The following is a 9401-nucleotide window of genomic DNA, read 5'->3' on the forward strand; positions in this document are numbered from 1 at the left end:
ATTTACTGAATTAAAGTATTAGAGTTGAATAAAGGCCAGGTTCAAAATAGTTAACTACAGGGGCGCCTGGCTGGCTCAGTCAGTAGAGCATGTGACTCTTGATCTCAGAGTTGTGAGTTCGAGCCCCACGTTGGGTGTGGAGCCTACTAAAAAACAAAAAAGAAAAAAAAAAAGAAAAAAAAAGTTACACATTCATTCAACAAAATTTCTTATTGTAGTAGAATATACATAACGTAAAATTGACCATTTAACCATTTTATGTACGTTTCAGTGATATTCACGTCGTTGTATGCCTATCCCCCATCCATCTCCAAAAGTTTTTCATCATCCCAAACAGAAACCCTGTACCCATTAAACAATACCCCCCCACACACATCCCCTTGTCAACACATTTGTATCTATTCCTTCATTCCACCAATGTTTATTGAGCACCTATGATTCAGATTCAGCCCAGTTCTCATTGTGGGAGGTCTGGGTTACAGAAGGAACAAGACAGACAAGATATAGTGCAAGAAGGGAGACTAGCAAGCCAATGGGTGGAAAGCTAACATTGGCTGGATGCTCCCGACACAGTGGGCACTTTGCATGGACAACATTCCTTAGAGGTAGGTTTACCGTAGTGACAGTTCGTGTTTGGAAAGGGAAGTGTGGGCTGGGGGGGGGGGGGACAGTAAACTCTGTCGGGAGGACAGAACTTGGTCAGGGCATCAGGATTACGTTGAGCTCTGAAGCAGAGAGGGGGTTAGCCAGGCCAAGAGTGGGAAGGACACAGAGGCAGGCCCTGGGATCACAAGGGTCCTCAGAGCCAAAGACACTCAGGGAAACCAGGGAAAAGACTGGGGAGGCTGCTGGAGCCACCCCCCTCCCCTCCGGGGGGCCCGGGCAGAATTTCGTGCTCTATCTCCAAGGCGGTGGGAAGCCGCCAAGAGCTTTCAGCAGGGCCTTAAAAAGATCAATCGCTCCCTCGAATTGTTAATGAGTGATTCACTTCTCTGCAAGCTCTTTATTATCATGCTGATGGTAAGTGCTGCTGACTTCGAACCACCCCTGGTAGAAAAATCGCCAGTATTTACAATGTAAAATCTTCGTTTGAAGTTCTGTCCTGGGAGTTCACATTTAAGTAAACGGTGTGGCCTGACCCAAGGGCTGATGGAGGAAGAAACTGGAAATTTGTCCCAGCGTGCAGCCCATCAGACCTCTCTCAGAGCGCGAAGAAATCCTAGCCCTGTGCAGAAAGATAGGAGGCGTGAGTGAAACCTCACTGGCCGCCCCCTCTCTGAATGTGTTTGTTCCTGTCTTCCCTGGGGGGTGGGGTGGGGGGGGGACAGTGGAGGAAGGTGGGAGGGCCAGGGAGGTAAATTTCCTCAGTTGCCTCTGGACAAACGCAAATGAAGATTCTGTTGACAAAGTGCTTCATCAACGTGCCTAGGCAATATTATCAATCATAATTGTGGGTCAGGTTCATCTGTCATTGGACTGCTGGGCTGCTGGAGTATTTCTGTGATAAAGGTCGTTTTCAGAAGTTCCGTTTCTGGAGGGGAAGACAGGGAGACAGTGAGCACTGGAGAGCGGAACCCCCTTCTACATCTCACTTGTGCTGCTTTTGTGACCGAGTGCCTCACCGTGGATCACTGAGCCATCCCAGGCGAGGGTGTGAGAGTGGCTGTCCCCGTTACCAAGAGAAACCTGTCCCATTTGATGGGCTGTCAATAGCTTTATCTACACACTTGGAAGCACTGAGCTTAAAAAAAAAAATGTTTTTAATGCTTATTTATTCTTGAGAGACAGAGACAGAGCTCGAGGGGGGGAAGGGCAGAGAGAGAGGGAGACACAGAATCCAATGCAGGCTCCAGGCTCTGAGCTGTCAGCACAGAGCCCAATGCGGGCCTGGAACTCACAAGCCCAGCTGTGAGATCATGACCTGAGTTGAAGTCTGACGCTCAACCAACTGGGCCACCCAGGTGCCCCATTGCACTATTTTTTAGTGTCTCATCAGTTTTAAGGTGTTTTTTTTTTTTTTTATTATTATTATGCACAATGACAATGCTTCTGCGGAAGCAATGTAAGGCACCCACTTATGTTTTTTCTTTAGCAAGAGTTGGTCGTGAACCTTGTGCACAGGTAAGCATTCAAGAGTCAAGAATCTCTCCAGACCTTTTGTTTAAATGTGACTTCGTTTAGGGGTGCTTGGGTGGCTCAGTCTGTCAAGCGTCCGACTTTGGCTCAGGTCATGATCTTGCGGGTCATGGGTTCCAGCCCCATGTCAGTCTCTGTGCTGACAGCTCAGAGCCTGGAGCCTGCTTCAGATTCTGTGTCTTGCTCTCTCTCTGACACCTCCCCCACCCCCACTAGCACTCTATGTCTCAAAAATAAATGAACATTAAAAAAATGTTCTTTAATGTGACTGCTGCCCCAGGAGGAAGATAAACTGCTCGAAGTCTTGACTCCCAATCAAAAGAGGTGTAGCAGCACCTGGGTGGCTCAGTTGGTTAGGCGTCTGACTTTTGATTTTGGCTCAGAGCATGATCTCACGGTTTGTGAGATCGAGTCCTACATTGGGCTCTGTGCTTACAGCTGGGAGCCTGCTTAGGATTCTCTCTCTCCCTCTCTCTCTCTGCCTCTCCGCTGCTCATGTGCTATGTCTCTCTCTCAAAATGTACACAAATAAAAACATAATTTAAAAAAAAGACAGACATAGCGTATCAACCCAATCATAGCTCTCTCTTTTTCCCAAAGCTATCAAACTTAATTATAAATTCTTTCAATAAACACTATGTCACCACTCAATTTCAGATTGAGATAGGTAAACAAAAACTTTCCCCCTCTTTTTCCCCCAAAAGCCTGTTTGATAAATAATAACTATGCAGATACCATACATTTGTATGGCATGTAAGTTTTTTTTTTTAATGTCTATTTATTTTTGAGAGAGAGACAGAGCGCGAGCAGGGGAGAGGCAGAGAGAGAGGGAGACACAGAATCCGATGCAGGCTCCAGGCTCCGAGCTGTCAGCAGTGAGCCCGACGTGGGGCTTGAACCCACAAACCACGAGATCATGACCCAAGCTGAAGTCAGACACCTAACCAACTGAGCCACCCAGGCGCCCCTATATAGCACGTTATAGTGTAGCATTTTTGCATATGTAATTCCTACCCCTCAGGGGGAAACAGCACGTGATCATTTTACAGGTTCAGAGACTAAAGAGAGAAGGAGAAACTTTGCCTGAGGTCACCTGCCTGGTAAGGGACAGAGCCATTTGTGGAGCTCTGTGGATCTACAAAGGCTCACTTATTCCACACATCACCTGTCCTGAATGCTTACCTCTCAGGCTAGACTAAGAATGTAAATGAACCTAGACATACAGCAGTGCCCCCTTGAGAAGGTCAGTCAGTGGGTGACAGACATAGAAACAGAATATAAAACCAGGAGGCAGGAACGGCATTGGAGATTTTGGAAGCTCGCAGGAGGCATATCCAACATAGTCAAGGACAAGGGAGGCTGGGGTGGGGGGTAATCTGGAAGGTCTTCTTGGAGGAGGTGACACCCAAACTGAATCTTAAAACAGAGGAGAATAAGCAAGGCGCAGCCTCAGACAAGCTTAGACTCACTAGGAGGATGACAGGTGATACATGAGAAGTCATTCAGACATGGTGCAGCTGGGCAATGACTCAGGGAGACGACTGGTAAGTTGGCATATTCTCATACGTATGTCCTGTCCGTCTGTCTGTCCCTCTCCCCATGTGGTCCTATAACAAAGGCCACTCTGGTTTTTTGTTTGTTTTTTTTTAACGTTTATTTATTTTGGGAGAGAGAGAGACAAAGAGCAAGCAGGGTGCAGACAGAGTAAGAGGGAGAGAGAGAATCCCAAGCAGGAGCCACCCTGTCAGCACGGAGCCGGACGCGGGGCTCAAACCCATGAACTGCGAGATGGTGACCAGAGCCAAAACCAAGAGTCAGATGCTTAACCGACTGAGCCCCCCGGGCGCCCCTACAGGGCCCACCCTGGACAGCTGAGGTCCACCAGTCGAGACTGCCGTGTTTCTTTCCATAGATCACCCCCCTTGGGTTACAGATGTCCCTTTGTGCTCCTATCTGAACGCTCCTTGCAGTCAGCCTCCCTCTGTCCCGATGGTATAAACATGTAGAGGGAAAGGGAGTGAGTTCCCAGGCCTTACGTGTTGCTAAGGTTTGCTTTGATTCTGTGACTTGATTCATACATCTTGTGGTCTGTATGCGGCCACTTTGCTGGAGGGGGGGTGGGTAAGGAGCTAGCTGAGGGCTGACTGCCTTCATACACGCTTGTCGGAAACGTCCAAAAAAACTGGGCGCTGAGCAGCCATTTTCCTTTAGTAAGACGGTGCCCACTCCCACGAAATCTTTCATCTCTTCTCTGGTTAGAAAATTAACCCAAATGATTAATTTGCCAAGCCTGGGTGGTCATGTCAGAGTCCAAAGGAACATCACTGGGGTGCCTCTAAAGTGACGCATCTGGGGGCGCCTGGGCGGCTCAGTCGGTTGAGCGTCTAACTCTTGATTTGAGCTCAGGTTATGATCTCATGGTTCGTGGGATCAAGCCCCGAGTCGGGCTCTGCGCTGGCAGCACGGAGCCTGCTTGGGATTTTCTCTCTCCTTCTCTTTCTGCCTCTCCCCTCACCCCACCCCACCCCTGCCCCAATAAGTGAATAAACTTAAAGTGACACATCTGACCTGGGTCAGGTGGCCTTCATGCCTTCTCACCTGGTTCACTCCAAATAGCCTCCTAACTGGTCTTCTGGCCTTTGACACCTCCGTGACCCTCTAGCCCTGGGCTTACAAACAGGTGGCCAAAGACAGGAATTGTTCTTGTTTTCTGGCCTGCATGGCCTTGGCCACCTGTAAAATTCAGGAGATGTCACATACAAGTGATGATTCCCTGCAGGCCATAGGCGGCTGCCCTATTCAGCTGGGGCCTTTGCTCCAGGTCTCTGAAACCGGCATCCCTCCCGGGGTGGCCCTGACGGGAGACTGTCACTTGCCCCATACAGTCATGACTGCGGTGTTTCTCACACCTGGACCGCTTCATTCACTGACGTTTCCTGCCTAGAACCTACTTGCGTGGGAGTTTTCAACACTCTTCTGCTTACGTATCTTTCTAAAATTTGGACCTGATGGTGCCACTTTTCAGCTTAAAATTCTTTAGTGCCCACCCTCCCCATGTCTTGGTCAGTGGAGGAAGCCCCAGTATCTTAGCTCAGCTGGATTCTTTTTAATCTGCCTCTTTGTCCCCTCTCAGTATTCTCCACCCTTCCATCTACCCTTGCTTCCCAAGCCTTATTCCTACCCCAGCCGTACTGAATTCCAGCCATGGGATTGATTCACATGCATTCTGTGCATTCAAAGGCTGTTCCTACTGCTCGAATGCCTTTCCCTCTCAGCCCTACACGCTTTTGAAGACTCGGCTCCCGCGTCTTTCCCTTAAGCAACTCCTTGCTCCACATCCCAAACCGAAGACACCCCTCCATCATCGCACACATTACCCTTGCAATGGAATCATTGGCGTGTCTCTTTCTCCTGTGATGATACACCATCAAATCTTGCTGCCAGCCAGCATGTGAGTTTTGACTTTGGAACTCTAATGCATCCTCTTGGTGCAGCAGAGGGAGCTTGGCCATGGGAGGCAGGCTAGTTGCTACCTCAGCTTTGCCATTTATCAACTTTGGCCAACTTCCTCAACCCCTCTGATTCTCAGTTATCGCCATCTATACATGGAGATAATAATTCCTACCTTGTGACATTATGAGGATTAGAAATATGTTGTATAAAATGCCTAGCACAGAGGCTGATCCCTAGCAGGCACTCAATCCCTGCCAATTCATACCCCCAGTAAATGAATCGGGACAAACACAGCAGACTTAAGAAACAGCCCATCTAAAGTGCGCCTGGGTAGGGGTGCCTGGGTGGCTCAATGGGTTGAGCATCCGGCTTCGGCTCAGGTCATGATCTTGCGGGTCACGAGTTCCAGCCCTACGTTGGGCTCTGTGCTGACAGCTCAGAGCCTGGAGCCTGCTTCAGATTCTGTCTCTCTCTCAAAACTAAATAATCATTAAGAAAAAAATGTAAAGTGTACCTGGGTGGAATAAAGTAAAAGCAGAAGGGGCAAAGGAAAGAGTATATATACACGGTGTGCAGGCAATTAGGACAGTGCTGGGGGCACTCTCAGTTTGACTTTTGCCCTCCGAAAGCCCGGACAGCGTTCAGTGAAGGACTTAATTATCAGCTGGCAGAAGTCTGCAAATGTTAGCTCTGTATCTAGAATAAAGGGGATGCTAGAAGATTATCCTAGCTAATTACTGTTTACTGTCAAATGTCATACAACTGGCTTCTTAAGTCTGTATGTGAGGTTTGCTCTGGTTTTGTTTTCCCATGTGTGAACGTCGGTGGGTGGACAAGCGTGTCTCCAGACCTACCCCGTGGGAACCCTGCCGAAGGGAGCTCAGCAGAGGGTCAAGGTGGTCGGCTCCACGCGGGTTAGGGCACCGTAGCATGCTGCTCATAGCCGGTCCTTTCTCTCCAAACTGCGAGCTCCTGGAGGCCTGAGCCTGTGTCCTTCATGTCTGTTTTCCCTGCACATAGCATAATACTGCTCCACAGCAGGCGATCGATAAATATTTGTTAAGTAGATAAATGGGTCCGTTGGGCGTTGACTCTCTCAGTTTTCTATATTTGCCGTTCTTTGCCTCCGCCTCTTCTAGATATTTGCTCTGGTGTTACCTTCTTTCTTAGGCTTTCCTGACCCCACCCCCATTTATAGCTGAAAAACTCACCCCCACATCAGCATACCCTCTGGCTCTCCTGATTTGCATTTCCCCCTAGTACTTGTTCCCACCTCTATTTGATATATTGCCTGACTCTCCCTGAGAGAGGGACGGCATAGTATCTCATAGTAGCTCACCGCTGTATCCCCAGTACGCCACGCAGGGCCTGCCTTAGACAAGGTGCTCCAAAATGTTTGCTGAGTGAACTCTGTGACAAACTACGGTGCTTAGGTATGTGCCTTTGCATCAACCTAAAAATGGAAGCTATATATTCTGGGCACCCTAACGTGGTAATAGATCGGCTACCCATACACAATAGGCTAATCGCTTTTTGCTGCTGAGAATTCACTTGTCCCGACTTCCACTCAGTATCCTAACTAGTCTCTAGGATTTCAGAAAGGGGGAGTTTCAAGAGTCTTACAGGTCCCCCAGTGATTTAGGGGAAGTGACTTGTACTTTTCCTGGTCTCTGCAGAACAGGACAATCATGGTCCTGATGATCCATGGCATTAGAAGGGTAGAAAACAAAAACGATAAGTAACGCTAAGTCACTATTTGCACTTGCAAGCAGTAAAATATGGAATTGCAGATTTCACCTGTTTGTAGACAGGACAAACAGTAACGGATGGCTCTGACCATCCGCAAAAACTGTTTTTCTTTCAAATGTTATCTAAGAAGTCCCAGTGTAAGGAAGGAGCATGGGAGGGGGGTGGCGGGGAAGGGGGCCCTCAGCCTCCCGGGCTGTAAAATGGGTGGACTGAAGACAATCTCCAGCCTCCATCAAGCTCTAAAAGTCAATGGAGGTAAAGCTAAAACTTTTCGTGCCCATCTACTCTTATATTTCATGTTTATTATTACAACTGACTTAACATACCAAGAACAATTGTTATAAATTGACATTTAGACCTACAAACTTTACTTTCAGAGTTTAGTTTTTTTTCTAATTAAGTGGAAATTGTTTTCCTATGACAAATATTTAAAAATGTAAGAGTATCTAAGGACACTTATAAACTTAAAGGACCATTGTAATGACTACATTTAACTTTGATTCCTGAAGAGACTAATTATCCAGTTGGTGGACACGGAAGCCCCCTGGAGCTCTCTTCCCGTTTTTGAACACAGGCAAAGGACTTGAAAAGCTCAAATTCCAGTCTGTGAGTTGTTTATAAGCTCCAAGGACATTATAAGCAGAGGCTAAATGAGTTTTTGGCACGGTTTGGAAGTTCCTATTTTGGGTACCTTCCACCTCCACCAGCTTTAAGCTGAGAATTACCAGTACTGTGCATAGTCCGTTAATTGCAATTCAGATCATTTCACAAGTGTTAATATTTCATCTTGATAACGACTGCGTGGTAAAACACATGCTCCTTAAAAGCTATGGAGGAGAAACTTTAAAAATGAAATTTATTAATCAGTTAAATCACACTAGCCTATGGGGGAGTGTTCGCAGTGTTCCAATTTTAAATGAACATTGGGGCAGCGTTACTGTGCCAGCCAAACACCAAACAGTGGGGGTAACTGACCTCCTCCGAGATCGTGGACCACTGGCCAGTCACTGTGCAGATCTTCTGGGGTTTAAGATGTTCCTCCCATCACAAATCCAAATTCTGGCACCCCTATCCAAAACCGCAAGAACATAACACACCTTTTATTTCGCAAAGAGGAAGATGAAGCTTCTAAAATACACCAGAATAACAGAATTGTCTTCGGGAGGGATAGTCTCGTTTTCTTTTTCTTGTTTTTTATTTTTCATGAGCCTTGATAATTAACCTACGAGTTTCAGCACGATCAGGAGTATTTGTACGGGATGAGGAATAGAATCGTTGTGCATGATCTAGCTGGGTCTCATCCTCATTGTTGGCTGCTGGGACGTCATAACTGGATGACCAGGTCCTGAGTTGGACGGAATTAATTTTGCAGAAGTCTGTGTGTTTGGGGAGGTAGAGCCGACTCAGAAACGCCATTCTGAGGCTTATTTAACTTCTCAGGCTCCGAGCACCGGGCGAACAGCTGCCCCGGGGAGGCTGGCAGCATGGAGTGGAGGCTCCCGCTCCCGAAGCCAGCCCTGCACCCGGGCTTGGGGAAGAGACAATAGAGATGCTCTGTCCTCTCCCTTCCTCAATTTAAAACCTAGGGCGCCAGGCAGGGCTTGGAAAAATTAAACCAAACACTAAGCGGAAGAAAGCCCCCCGCGTCCGATAACTGCCGATTCGTGTGGTACAAACCGACACGGAAATGAGATTGAAGGAGTTTCGAACAAATAGCTGGGGAGACAGATACGAAGGCAGATCTAAGATGGAAGAAAAGGTGGAGGGCTCCACTGAACACGCCAGGTCGAGGCCTGCGAGCCTGTGCGCGCACACAGCCTCCGGGCCGGGAAGGCCAAGAACGAGACGAGTACCGCCGGCAGAGGACTAGAAAAGCCGGCGGAGGCTGCAGAGGATCGGTTTAACCGAAAGGCGGTTTCCTCTTCCTCCATTTGCTCGGCCCCAATTGGAAGCGCACTGCGCGGCCTGCGCCGCGCTCTCGGCGGGTTCGGCGTGGGGGCGGGGAGGCAGGCACGGGCGGGGCGGGGCGGGGCGCGGGCGCGCTCCGGCTCTCCTCCTGCGCG

At 48.4% G+C, this 9401-nt stretch overlaps 1 long non-coding RNA gene across 1 annotated transcript; it reads right to left on the reverse strand.

Moving 5' to 3' along the window:
- Positions 1–1433: 1433 nt before the first annotated feature.
- On the reverse strand, positions 1434–9334 carry LOC132685942 (uncharacterized). Its single transcript, XR_009613359.3, has 3 exons — positions 8436–9334; positions 4735–4869; positions 1434–1531 (listed from the first exon to the last, which is right to left on the reverse strand). It is a non-coding gene; the product is annotated as an uncharacterized LOC132685942 (long non-coding RNA).
- Between the last annotated feature and the right edge of the window lie 67 nt (positions 9335–9401).

Source organism: Panthera onca, chromosome F1 (genome assembly GCF_046562875.1).
Source record: "Panthera onca isolate mPanOnc1 chromosome F1, mPanOnc1 haplotype 2, whole genome shotgun sequence".
Taxonomy (NCBI): Eukaryota; Metazoa; Chordata; class Mammalia; order Carnivora; family Felidae; genus Panthera; species Panthera onca.